The following is a 14,726-nucleotide window of genomic DNA, read 5'->3' as shown; positions in this document are numbered from 1 at the left end:
GACTAAGATTTTCAAATGTGAGTTAGTGCTTGTGCTCAACCTGAGACTAGTTTTGAGGAAATACTGATCGCTCTTTCTGTGATTCCTATACGCTTTTTAGCTGTTTTAAGTTAAACCTTAAAAACAAGGAATTGCTTTTAGAAATGTCCTTTAATGCTTAACACCTCAAAGCAGAAGCAACAAAAAATGAGTCCATGGCTATTCTGAAACATTTTTTCAAAGTTTGAGTGATTCTAAGAAGCCTTTGCAGGTCAAACTATGATAAATGGGCATATATCACATGGAAGGGAATATTGTTTCCTGAGTAAAATAATGATGATGATGCTTATTTCTTTTTAAAGAGAGCATCACTGAAAAGCATGGTTCCTTTTTTCATGTGAGCACCCAGACTCAGGACTGAAACTCAGGACTGATTACAGATGATCACATTTTTTACAAATTGCTACTGCTGTACTCCTATCATTCCTGGCCTGTTTGGAGTTTTTTTGTTTTGTTTTGTTTCAAACAAGTTACAAAGATGGCTTAACTTCAGAGAGATTTTCTTAATGGAATCCATTCCACCCAGAAGGTGTTCTCTCTAACAAATGGGAAACATCACTAAATTTAACCCAAAGTCTGAGCAATGGAAAGCTACATAGATGATGTCAGACATTACAAATATTATTTGTACTTGCTAGTTTACTTCAAGGGAAATTATGAGAATGACATCATAATGATGACTGACTAATTTTTATTAGTGTTTTCTCTCTGAAACTCTAGACTTACAGTTATAAAGAAAAAGAGCTTTTAAAATGCCATACCTGTTATTCTTTTCTAACTTTGTGATTTTCTTATTTGTAAAAGATACTAATATTTTAAAATACCATAGATACTATCAGCTCTTATTCTAGTCATTTGACATGTCAAATATTTTTTGTCCAAAAGAAAAAAAATTGTATTATTTAATGCTCATAAAAGATAGGAAATGATCACATCTTCTTTTAAATTAATTGCTGCTTGGGTTGGCCTATGAACCTATAAACTCTGCTGGAACAGTTGTAGCCAAATTTCTTTACAACAGTTTCTTACTATGAAAAGGAATTATGCTGATGAAGGGGTGATGACCAGCTTAGGAATAGTGATATGTTTCTTCAGTCAGCAAAGGCAAATCACAGGGTGCCACAACTTTAGAAACATCTAAAATCCACAGAACCAGTATAACTCTATTTTACAGCAAAAAAACGCAGTAATCCAGGGTTGCACAAGTACTTTTTGCAAAGGTCTATTGGGTAATTTTATTGAGGACCTCTTACTGAGAAGTACTGTATCAGCTCCAGCTCTGAAGGGCCGCTCAGGCATTGTATGTTATCTTTGGAGCTGGAGACAGCAGTAGCCAAGGAGACCAATAGAACAGTATCTCCACAGCAAGGCAAGAAACATTTTTCATGCCCAGACAAAGGGCATCCCTACAGAAATACTGTGAGAGTCATCAAGGGACTAGATATGACGATTCAAGTCAGTAGAGACTCCGTAACTAAAACCTGGTGGGCGGCACAGCAACCCAAAGGCTGTCTCTTGTGGAGAATTCCCCTCCCTGTTTTTAGGAACTTACCACCACCAGACTGCTTTCTTAGGTTCTTTACTGAGGACAAGATTAGGCCACAATACCAGGTAGAGACAAATCTCCATGACCATATTAGTATCTTTCTCCAAATGCTATTGTCCCATTCAGCACTGTGTTTATATTTGACCTCAAAGGCAATGGAATTATCAAAGTGTTTATGGTTGAGCATGTTCATAGGTGTTTCATGTACTAGGACTTTTGTTTATCTTTGAAGACTTGTTTTCATGAGAAATTAGTATTTATGGTGTCAAAGTGCTTACACACATTAGGGTACTTAAATACTGTGCCCTAATGGAGGCTTCGTATTCATGGATTATTTTAATATGCAAAATTCAGGGATGCATTTAGCATCAATAATCACTGCCAGGCTTGCGTATACAGCTCCGACTCCTGGCGTAAAATGATGCATTTGCGGTTTCAACTCCCACGTAAATGTACATAAGTATATGGGTTAAGTGTGCAAAGGCAAGGTTGAAAATGTGACTTCTATGGCTGAGTTCAAACCCTACTAGTAAAGCAGCTCTAGTGATTTGAGAAATTACCCCCTCTCAGTCTTCTTTGTCATTCTCTTGCCTCAGCTAAGGCTGAGTACTGTGTAACTGCTCCCACTTCATCTCAGTGCAAAGCAAATAAAGTTCAGCAAATAACTAAGGGGTGGTACCTTTATATAGTGCTACAAATTTTTACTTCCAGAGAATCCAACAATATCTTGGGTAAATGATATGTATTTGAGTTCAAAGATATCCCACAACAAGAGGTCTAGATAGTATCAATGTCATCATTCATCTCAACGCTGAAAGAATGTTAGTTCTGAGACTGATTTGCAGAGCTCTTCTAAAGAGAGTTACACCACCATGTAATGGGCCTATGCGACAAAGAATGCTGCCCTAATCAACCCCATTTGCAAATGATTTTCAGGATAAAAATGAACAAATGATCTGTAATATATAATAAACAGCTAATCATTACATCACACATACCACATCAATTAATACGGATACATTTATTAAACCTCTTTTATATGTGACATATTAGAGCATTCTATTTTATCAAGGATTCAGAGGGATTAGACTTTAATTTGTTATTTTAGTATACTATACCTTTAAATTGTTGACATATAAGTTGTATAAATAGAAACACTATAAATCTCTTAAAAAATGTACCATAAATTTTTTATGTATGACCTTTAAGTAACAGCAGTCTGTTGCATAACTCTGCAGGGGAAGTCACATGGTGGAAACCTCATATTTCCTTAAATTTATGGTTGTTTCTTGGTGGTCTAAAAGACTTTTTTTTTTAAAGTTCCCTTTCAAAGTTGTAATCTTAGTAAATTGTTTAATGTTTGGTCTCATGCAGGTCAATGTAAGTTCTTATTTAGATTTATAATAGGAAATATATAACGCCAGATACCAATGCAGCCTGGCTAATAAAGTCAAGGATACCAGTGTTACGTTTCATTGTAATGATGTGAAGATAATGCCTTTAGCTGCATAACCACCACATTAGCTACAGACCATAAAAAAATCTTTATGAAATCTCACGGCCCGATTCATTAAGAGAAAAGTCTCCATTTTTTCCAGTAATTTTTTTCACCCTCAATCAGAAGCATTTTTGATTGATAAATTCCCTCATTGCCATTGTATCAGATCTCATTTACTGACACCAAAAGTCAAGTAAACTCTGAAGTGAAGAGAATGAACTGCCTCATGGTATCCTGTTTTGCACTAGAAAAAAAATCAGTGGAGTTTGGGCACGTGCCTAAATACTTACTGAATTAGGGCCTTATGAAACAAAATCTTATATTAAGGTAGTTATCATTGCTGTTACTTAGAGGAACTTTTATTCTTTCCTACTCCAAAGGAGTTTGGTTTATATTCAGAACAGTGTTATCAGCATCAACAGAAAAGGTCTGCTTCAAGTTAAAACATGCAAGTGAATACAAGTTGCGTGAACAAGAAGAAATTATTAGTGGTTTTCCACCTCCACCAAAATCCTCAGGATCCAAAACAGGAATTTACAACGCTTGGCAGTATAAAAATTAAACCCCACTCAGAAATGTCAATATTTAAAATACGTAGTACAACCATAATTTAATGAGTTCTTTAAAAAACACAGGCACATACATGAAATGCACATTTTTCAAAACCCTTTTTCCCCAACATTGGAACGTTGTACGCATAACAATATTAACTTATTCTATACTGTAAAATAAATTATTTTAGGTAGTTCAAACACCATTTATTTAAGCCTTAAGATATGCAAATCAAGCATGTGTGCACTGTTTATATCGACTCACGTTCTGCTTTTGGGACTACAAAAAAGAATTAAATTTGATGAAAATTTAAACTACAGGGACAAGGAAATCTGTGTTCACCTAAATGCTGGATGCATGTGTATGTTTATATGTGTATGTAGTGAGTATATGCATAACACATAAGCATAAACAGCTTGGAAAATTCAAGCCTTGCACAGTCATAAATTCTCACCTGAAAGGCAGATGTGCACGTTCCACAGTAGATGCAAATGAAAGCAATGCTTTGTGTACAGCCTAGCAAGGGATGAACTAATATAACACAATTCTATAATGAAGCTGAAAGAGGTACTAATAATTCATTTTCAAAGAACAAGGAATGTATTTACCATCAAGTCATATATTCATAGTCTATTAGCTAGCAAGCACAGAACTCAACCCTGATGATCTGCTCAAACTTGCAGTTGACTCTGTAATGGGCTGCTGTTCATACCTCTAGCCTGCCTGCTTCTTCAGATAGCCCATGTCAACCTGAATGTAATCCATCAATCAAAGATATGCGATGGTGTGCCATTAGCGTACTAATAACACTTGATTCAATAGACTTTGATCGTCCTGTCCAAAGATCTCAGGTGCTATGCATGTTCAACGTGTACTAAAAAAGAATGGAAAATAAAAGAATCAAAATGGCCACTTTCATTTTCCATCTTTTTTTGCATTGTGCCTTCTGGGTAAGCACTAAAACAATTAATACATGTTAAATAGATGTCTCCAGCAGTGTTTAGCAATGATAAGAATAATCCTTTTCAGGTATGTCAAAAATCTGCTGAAAAACAAATGAAGACCAAGATACAATAACAGAGAGTTTACTGCCTGAGCATCGTATGAGCATTGCTCAGTTAAGGAGCAGGTAATTTGTATAATGAATGTCTTTGAACCTGGAACAGGGTTAATCCAGGATCTTGACAGACATGAAAGACCAGAAAACCTTTTATCTTCTCAATAATTTTCTTTAAAAAGAGCATTTAGAGCCTGAACTTAGAGAAAGGACGATAGTACTAAAGGCTACTCTGGAGAAGTCAAATGCACACCAAAAAGAGAGCCTGGAACTTTTTCCTGTCCATGCAAGGCATTCATTAGCCTCACAAATAACAGAAAAATCAGCACTGCTGGGGCTTTCACAAGTAGATGAGGGTGTCAAGGGAGAGGCAAAAATCCATCCCGCAGGCAGCGAGTCTCAGGAACCTCAGAATGCTGGCAATGGCTTCGTTAGAAACCAAAGAGCCTTCCTATGCCAAGAACAGACACTAAAATCTCAGACAGTTAATGCAAGAACAGGATAGAGAGGAGTGAGAATATTCTGAGATTTTGAAAACATACTCTCACCAAGTGTGGACTGAAAGGTTCTCAGGAAGGGCCAAATGAAATATTCCATTTCAGTGTTGACATTCTTTTAACTAAAACTAATTTCTAAACTGAAAACAACTCACTGAAATAATCCAAATTCCCAGTTTTACAAATATTAGAACTGGATGTTTCAACAATTTAAAAACTATTTTACTTTTTTCCCCAAAATACAACACGTGTCACAAGCAAACCTCCCTTTCTATCAGGGAACGCAGTGGCTTAGACAAATCAGCATTTTCAAATACTGTTTTTATTCAGAAAGGTCCTGGCTATTTATACTGAAGACATTTTTCATAGTAATTTACTGGTTGTCTTAGGACAAATGAATTCTGAAGTTCTAAGTCTGCATCAGCTATTGACGCACACAAACATATTCCTCTAATTATTCCATATGCATGCAATGCCTCACCCTATTTCATTTTTATAACTGTGCATGCTTAACGCATTCCTTCTTTGCAATGTCCAAAACTATCTTTGCATTCTCAACAAGAAACATATTTCTCATTCACACATCTTGGGCCAAACCCAGATGGTATTAGTTTCCTACAAGGGTATTTCCTGTATGTCTGAATTGTCAACACGGCTGTGGATTGCCATCATTCTCCTCTTATATACAGATTCTAGTCATGAAGAGCAAACCGTATATCCTCCACCAACCTGGTTTTTCCACTTGGCACATTTCATAAAAATATTCATGTCTCTCTTCAAATTATTAATATTTTTTCACTATTTTAGTTGAGAGGTAAAGACGAGATCAAGCACAAAAATGCTTGATTATTTTAGCTTCCTCTGGTGTTCACAAAATGTGGAAAAATCTGGATTTCTCTGGATTTATTTGTTCCTTGTTTTCAGGTAGCTGGCAAATTCCATATATTTCTTATGACTTACTGAAAGAACTCAAATTATTTGATTAGTCGAGTCAGTATTTGAAATCCAAGCTGTTGCTTAACTGCAGCAGTGCAGATAAGTTGCATGCTAGCCTTTATGCCCTTGGACTGCACAGGTCTTGAGGCACTGGGAGGCCGAAGGCATTGGCAAAGTACCAGTGAGAAAACCGCTTGGGCAGTATCAGAGAATTCAAATACTTTTTTCTTCCCAGCTCCCATTCAGTGCTTTTTCAGAAATGTGAGGGTCCTGGTGTTTAAATATATTTCTGACCCAGGTACAAAACATGATGCACATGCACAGTTTTTGTTGAAAAAATGCAGTAATAGCATTTTCTGTTTTTTCTAGCTGCCTTTGTGTCAGGACTCCAACAAGTGCAGTCCTTATATTTCAAACAGTTTGATTTTGGATAACAAGTACACTTCCATGCTCACATGTGGAAGCTTAAAACTCAGTAGCAGATGCTAGACCTCTAAATTGATTTTCTGTTTGCATTTGTGCCAATAAGACAAGACTGTTTACTGTTTGGAACAACTGAATGGACAAAGAACATAGGTAAAAACAATTTTAAAATTGGAGTAAATAGACTTAAGATAGTTGTCTAGCCTTCATCCGGTAGATCTGTTGTATGTCTACTTGTAAAATGTTGAAGAATACTTACAGAGCTTCTAAGAATACAAATTCTGATTTTGCCTATTACATTTAGCATAATCATCTACTGAGAAAACAAGCAACATACACAACCAGATTTGCTTTGAAGATATGACACATCATTATCAAAACTATGCTGAATGCTGATGCTAAGTATAGGCTGAAATATGCCTCTCCATGCATCCAGATTTCAGAGTCCAAAAGTTCTTCAGATATTAGGGAACAGAATAGCATTTGCTTTATCTCTAGAACTTGCACACACATTCTTTGGCAACTGAAAAATGGTGGTGTTCCCATCTTCCAGTGCCTGCAGGCAAGCCTCACGCTCTACGTGGTGGCTCTGCCTTCAGGAGAGAATCCGAGACAAGGTGATAGGTGGAATACAAGCATCAATTACAGTTAACCTTTCATATGCTTCCTGTCTCTGTCCTGTCTTTTTATGTCACCTGAACTTCTATCCTTCAAATTGCCTCCTACTCCCCTACCAAAAACCATTCAGATCATATGATTTTCCAGTTTCTTAAAATAAGAAGAAAAGGCAATTTGAAATATCTTGCAGAAAACGCTTTACAACCTTTGCTACGTACCTTCAGAGCCTTAATGACTAAAGCTAGAAATCTGCTAAAGAAATAACCTTCAGTGAAGAAGAGTACCTTTATATTTTACTGTGAAGATTAGTATAATTTTGATAAGCCACTGAACTCACTCTTCTCTTAAAACAGTGACAGAGCCAGGCTCATAAGCACCACAGTTTAATCTAGGTTATGTTGCAAACATGAGTGATTACCGCAGTTGATGCTTGAGGAAAAAACACAAATGGTGTGGACTGAATGAAGCGCCTCTAGTCCTTTATTACCCTCTGGTGAAAGCTATCCTCTTTAAGGTGTGCTTTTTTTTTTTTTTGCAAGATGCAGACTGCTAGCACCTTACTTTTAGCACTTGCTGAGCAAGTTTTAATATTCATTAGCATACGGACAACAGTAAAGACAGGGGGACCAATCTCAGTGGAAATCTGTAGCTTTTTTCCTTCAAGCTGGCTGTGGTTTGCTGCTCTCTCCCCCCGCCCCACAATATTTAAATACATAGCTCATGTGAATGTAACATTGCCCTTGCAACCAGAAAAAGCAAGTATCTGCTTTAATAGACAACAGTTCACTACTGAGAGCCAAAGGAGAAAGGCAGAATTGTGGGTAAGACAGAGTAATGTCATCAGGGCATCTTTCCATTTGCATCTCTCTTTTTTGAAACTAGTTATTTTTTAATGCCTGCAATTAGACAGATCAACATTTCTGGTTTTAATTTAATGCAGAGAGTATGATAATTACTGTTATTCTGTTCTGAATTATATCCCTAAATTTCCATATAAAGTGGTCACGGTAAAACAGCATGAATTTGTTTTCAATTATCGGAGTATAGAATTTGTTGTAGGTTGGTTCATTTTACATAAGCACTGTCAAATTTGCTATGTGTCACCATACATCCTCTTTTTTTTCCCTCTCTCAGCACAAAAAAAGGTCTTACAGCTCATTTTAAAGTGCTGTAGACTTTTTGCGGACATTTATGAAAAGTCTTAATTTAGCAGCCCAGGGAGATCTTTGCACTGTAGTAAGATTTTTATTTTTCCATAGCATATTTTTATCTTTAGCAATGACAAAAGGAGCAGTGATTGGATGAAATGTCATGCCATATAAAAGCAACTTATATATTGAATTATAATTCTTAAACTCTTTTGACAACTCTCTGCCATTAGATCTGTATTTTAACCAAAAAGCAGATATGCCAAATAAATACATAAATAAAGAGCAGAAAGTGGAGGCGTGCCAGGGAAATACGAAGGAGCATGCTTATTTTTTACCTTCCCTTAGTGGCCTCCGCTGGGGAACCACTCACTGAATTGCTGATGGAATGTAAAGCTTCCTTGAAAATAAATCCAGCTGGGGACAGAGGTGGAATCACCACCTGTGTTCCCAGAGGATGAATGCTGCTTACAGCTCAAGAGGCCTCTGTGGTGCAGGAAAGTGTGTAATTCACACCTTCTTGAGCCAGCTTTACTGAATGCAATAATCGTCTGGTCTTTATTTGAATCTCCCTCTTCCGGGACTGATTTCCACTGTCTTCTGTTATTCCAATTCTCCTAAAGCAGTGCAGTACATAAAGTTTCTCAGTCCAGATGCAGACCTCACATGGGCTCATGGCCACCTCCTTGCAAGCACACTCACAGTCGTATGTCACTCTGCCCAAAACCTCTCAATTATTGGCTGGCTCTTGGCAGTCTCAATGCTTTTAGCTGCTTCTAACCAATAATTGGGAGAGTTGTCAAAGCAGGATTCATGTCTTACTAGAAGAGTGTGAAGGAGGCAAGCTGTGGGTTTGTGTTGGGTTGGTATCTGCATTTATAAGTTTCATATACTTTCTTTAGGAGGACGGGAAGAAAGAATTGTATTATCAGGGGACGAGGATTGTCATTTGGATTAAACTAAAGACTTGCCCAGCAGAACAGCAAAATCTGGAGTTGAGGAATTAAAAAAATAAGTACAGAGGACTAGTACTAGAAGTGAAAGGTCCTGCATTTAGTGACTGGTATCTTCAAAGGACTATGAAGGTAAGGAAAAGAAAAAATTATTGAGGCCATGTCAAAATTTTGTCTTTGCTGCAACAGAAGTAAGAAGAAAAAAAGAATTAGGTTTTAAGTTCCAGTGCTATCTTTAGATCTCAAACCATTTTTATTTACTTCAGTTCAAGTTGTGGCCACTCCAGAGCTCTTTTGCTGGAAAACTATGCTGCATAATAAATGTGTGTGTGTAATTCCTATGAATAGGTACTCTGACTTTTCCCCAAGTGCAGAGAAGCCTCATTCAAAATCCATGCAGAACTGGTCTTATGAATCACCTTCTTACTACCTTTTGATAGGTCTGATTTTTGGACCCACTGGGCACTACAGGAGTGGGATGTCTTTACTTTATTGAGAGTTCAGTTGTCCTGTAAAAAAAATGTGCTTTTAAATATCACTGCAAACATCAGAGCAGACAACTTTGTGATGGGTGTACTTTGGCCATCAATGATTTTCAGCCAAATCCTGCCCTGCACCTAACTGAACAAAAAACACCTCTAACTTCAGTAGGATTTGTGCTTAAATTCAAAGTAAGAGTATGGCCCTCTATGTATTTTTCCTGTATAAATTTAATTGTAAAGCATTCCTGTATCTACAGTTATTTTTAAGTGACGTATTAAAATAGTGCATTTGTTAAAATCAGTAAAAAATATTGAACATGTTTTAAAAAATCCTTAGGTAACTGCAAAGCCCTTTACAAACAAGAAAAAAAAATGAAGCTTTGCGGCACAACAGCAAAAAGGAAATGCTTTGGAGATAGGGTCTAGTATGCATACTATACTGAGCCATGACATCAGTATAATTATTTTTCCCTAAGGTAAATGTCTTATGTTACAAATTCTTCCCTTGCCAGAGGCCTCAGGCCCCACAGATGTTCAGATAGCAAAGCATTTGAGTTCTCCACACCCAAGAGGTCTATAGGAGCTCTGTTCCTATACCATACCTACAGCCCAATCAATTTCTGGTTTTCTTATTCTGTATTTGTTGTCCCCTTTCACCTGTCAGAAACACTTCCCCCTTGTGTTTCTCAAAATAGCCGATGCAGCTTTGAAAGGAAAGGTGTGCCCTTGCAGCAGACCTTTTGCTGGTTTCTACTTCTGCTGTAGTCAAGTTTCTATCCTGTGCTGGGACCAAATTTCCAAAACATGTTGATTAAGCAAACACTTCCCGCTGAGAAAAATACCTGACATTGATCTTCAGCCCTACAGTAAGATCTGGTAAAGGAAGGTTCAAATAAGCAGACATTCTTTTGGGATGTCCTGATTAGAAATCCCTCTCTGAAGAGTTCATATGGTACTGCCCGATAAGAGATTTTAGATGTTCCATGACCGCTTCCCCCATGTTTTTTACAAATAAAACTCCTTAAGATCAAACAAATGGTAATGCATATTAGTTATGGTATTTATTACATAGGAAATAAACTAAATTAAGGGTGATCATACTTCCTCAACAAGTTACCCAGCATTTGCTCTGTAATAATAGGTGAAAATGATATAAAGAAATTACATTAGAGTTAATATTTTAAGTCACAAATGACCGTTGAATATACATATTTTAAGCACAACCCCTTTTAAAAAAGGTTGCTACTCATTTCCAACATGAGAGTGGGATTGTCCAGATGAAAAAGCTGTTAAGTATAAATATCACTATTTTATATGAGTGAATTGTGAAATCAATTTTAAAGGAAAACTCAGAATCTGCTGCCTATATTGTTTACTATTAAGCCACACAGAGTAATGGAAATAAATGGTCACGTCTGGTTTTGCTTACTAGAATTAATTACTATTAAGGTTACGTAATTAAGCATCATGCTTACAATATGATCTATTTTAAGTGAAATAGTTCACAATACCAGTTAAGGCATTCCTGTGTATTTCTCTATGTTTACTATAGGAAATAATACATATATTGACATAATGAAATGGCAGCATGTCTTAAAAATAACTGCAGCATATGTTTCTGTATTATAGAAAAAGTCAATTCCTTAAAAATATAATAATACTTCTGTATATAATATCAGAGACATACCAGAGTACATTTGGAAACACATAGATTGAAAGTAGAGCCCACTTCTAAGGAGTGCTTACGTGAAAATAGCACCTTTCTATAAAAATCCAGTATTCATGTGCAACAATTACTCCTCTTAATGTTAGTCAAAATACAAAGTGGATCGTGTTGTGCAGTTGTTTCAGATTTTTACAAGTATAAATATATTACAACAGAAATTACAATGCAAAAAGAAATATTAAAAATATACTTCAGTTGAGAACACTGACTGGTGTAATATACTTTTAGAACTGACATAATGTACCTAACCAACCATTTAAAAATTAAAAGTAAAGAAACACTTTAAGTTTAATGCATACAATTAATCTTTACTTGGCTTTGTACTGACTTAAGATAATACAATTCTGATTAAACAATTTTCATGCTTGTGGTCCTAAACTAGACCAAACTGGTTTTTAAAGGAATGTTTTTCCTTTCACAGAACTCCTCAGCTGAAGCTTATAATCTGGCCCAAGGAAAATCAGTTTTGAAACAAGTGTAGTATTGGTACAAAACATGCAATTACTGCGAGTAGAAGATAGGAGCATTCAAGCTAAAGAGCTGCACAGGCAGACATGGGAACTGTGAGCTTCCAGGTTTAGTTACAACAGAGATTTCACATTGGCCCCAGTCCACAGTATGTTTAGGTAATTAACACTCATTTCAGCCAACCATCATTCTTTGTCTTCAACAGACATCCCAATGGAATACAAAGATTTGTCTCATTCTTCTCGCCCTTCCTTATCAACTGACAAATGTTAATGGTTATTCCATCAAATTGTGTAGTGCAGAATCTTATACAAGTTACTATGTCATCTACAGTTTGTTGGTGCTGGTTTCATCTAAGGGGAAACTTAAAAAGAAAAAGATGTCAAGAAGTTATTAAGCTGCCAAGAGAAAGATATAGATATTTGACACATGGTATCTACAAGACAAGACTATAAAGCCTGCGATGCTGGTTTCACAGTAGACATCAAAAGTCCGTTGACAAAAAATAAAAGTGAGGATTATTCTATAGGGAAAATCTGAAATTTTGAGATTTAGTACATAATTGTTCAGTTTGACAGTACCAAAATGACTGCTCATAAGGGATTTTGCTGCATATCTCTCAATTTACCCCACAACATAAGAGACATAACACTACAGAAAACTGTATACTTTCCATCACCATAGAGATCATTTCAAAAGCTACGGCAGTTGTGGCAGTGATTTAATTGGAAACAACAGGTTTGCTAGTTAGTGATAAAGCTGAAAGTACACATGAACAATTGTTTTCCAAAACCAGAAAAAATAAGTATGGAAAAACTCAGCTGGATTTCTAGTTGACCATAAGCCAACTAATGGCTTGATGCTGCACTGATTTTAGTATCTTTGAGGGATATTTCCAAAGTTTTTATTAAATGCAAGAGTAAATAGACTTTTTAGAACATAGTGTGTCTGGCTCACTTTGAAAAACAGAAAGCAGCATGACTTTTCAGGAAGCAATAGATACATTCTACAAACAAAGCAAGTAATATATTGCAGTCTAATAGAATCATGCAGGACAGCAACTAGTAGAAATACTGGCCTGATCCTATGAATACAACTTGCCATACTACCTTGCAGGTCCCGTGTTTCATTCATTTGTCAAATTCTTGCTTCATGTGTACTTCTTTAAAAGCTCTTAATTTAATTTTCACCTGTTTATGCTTTCAACAACTTCACTTTCACACTGAGACTGCTTCCATGACATCAAGTGCTAAATGAAATCTTCAGCTTAATAACAGAAAGATCTTTTCTTACTAATACTTTCAATAACTCACCTTGAATGGCAGGCCTAGTGTGACTCATTGACATTCCTAGGCCCTTAAATGAGTTGAACTCATCTCTCAGGAGAAGAAATAGGACTGTCTTTGTCTGGGCACAACAGATAGAATCATTCATCAGGAATCTTTGAAATATGCCTTACTGTTCCCAAAGCAACTGATTTGCCTCCCTTTGCTTCAGACTTTATCAGAGCAACTTGGTCAAAACTCTTAGAATCTCATCCAATAATATCTACAATCAGTTCAGACTCAGCTGCAGAATTATTTTTGGCTCGTAAAGGAGAAGGAGCTAGATTACCAGTCCCTTCATCCATGATGACTGCAACTGATTTGGCAGCTCTAACTAGACTTTCAAAACTAACCTCTCTGATAACCCCGTGAAACTAAATTTTTCTAGCAAACAAACTAGAAATTTTGGCTGCCTCTAAATTAGCAGGACCCAGATTTCATTGTACAAATATCTTTGTATGGAAATCTCTTGACCTATTTACATCTCCATTTCTGACTCGGGTTTCTCTTTGGTGGTTGTGATTAAAAAGGAAGTATGGCAATCATGTTGAATTAAAATAAATTAAAGCTGTGCACTTTCCCAGTTAGGCCTTTTGTGGGATGTCTTTCAACAGGAAGACAGGCCCATCCATCACTCTGAAGCGCAAATACATTTTAAAAGCTTCATTCTCTCTTATAATTTAAAATTTCATAATTAGTTATCATGGGTGGGGTTAGAGTTGCAAAACGTCTCCTTATGGGTGCAGAGCTGGAGCACTTGATCTACAACAGTCACTAGTTTTGAAAGGCTGGCAAACCCTGAGTTAAACTCCAGAACAGCTACCAGCTTGTGAATAATCACATATATGAACTGAATTTGAATTGTTAATTATGTACTGGTTATTTCTATGCCTCAGCTTCTCTCTCCTGTATTACCTCAAGAGCAACAAATGAACTAAGTTTTATTCTTCATTTACACAAATGCAATTTTAGCCATAGTAATATTACATACATTTTTAGAAGCCAGAGAAAATTGCCTTCTATTTAAGTACACAGGGTATTTCCATTGTCACAGTACATTACATGGATTTGATGCTTAACATATAACTGTACTAATCTTCGTGGCAAACATAATAACAAAAGAAAGTTGCTCGGAGATTTTTCTATTTTTATTTTTAAAAATAACAAAAACCTTTCCATTGAAGGACCACATGTAAAACTATGGTTTCTCTGCACAGAGACCAAGGCTGCTTATTACCTACAGTATACTAGCTATGATGAACAGACCACCATAGTTGTGACAACTGATGTTGCTGCCTCCAGGGTAAAACAAAGGTTTACATATTACACAAGCAATTTAACTGTTTTCTAAACATATTGCCAAGACAGTGGGAGTTGGCAGCCAGCACTGTGTTTTAGGTTTTGGATACTTGGATTAGAAGTGACTGCTGATTATAGACCTTTTTATTTGTCTTCTAC

General features: G+C 36.3%; 1 protein-coding gene across 1 annotated transcript in view; it reads left to right on the top strand.

The window, feature by feature from the left end:
* The window catches only part of HHIP (hedgehog interacting protein), a 73,879-nt gene that overhangs the window by 35,245 nt on the left and 23,908 nt on the right, over window positions 1-14,726 (top strand). The window lies entirely within an intron of this gene.

This window comes from Ciconia boyciana, chromosome 5 (genome assembly GCF_034638445.1).
Source record: "Ciconia boyciana chromosome 5, ASM3463844v1, whole genome shotgun sequence".
In the NCBI taxonomy this organism is placed as follows: Eukaryota; Metazoa; Chordata; class Aves; order Ciconiiformes; family Ciconiidae; genus Ciconia; species Ciconia boyciana.
This window is presented reverse-complemented; position numbering and strand designations above follow the sequence as displayed.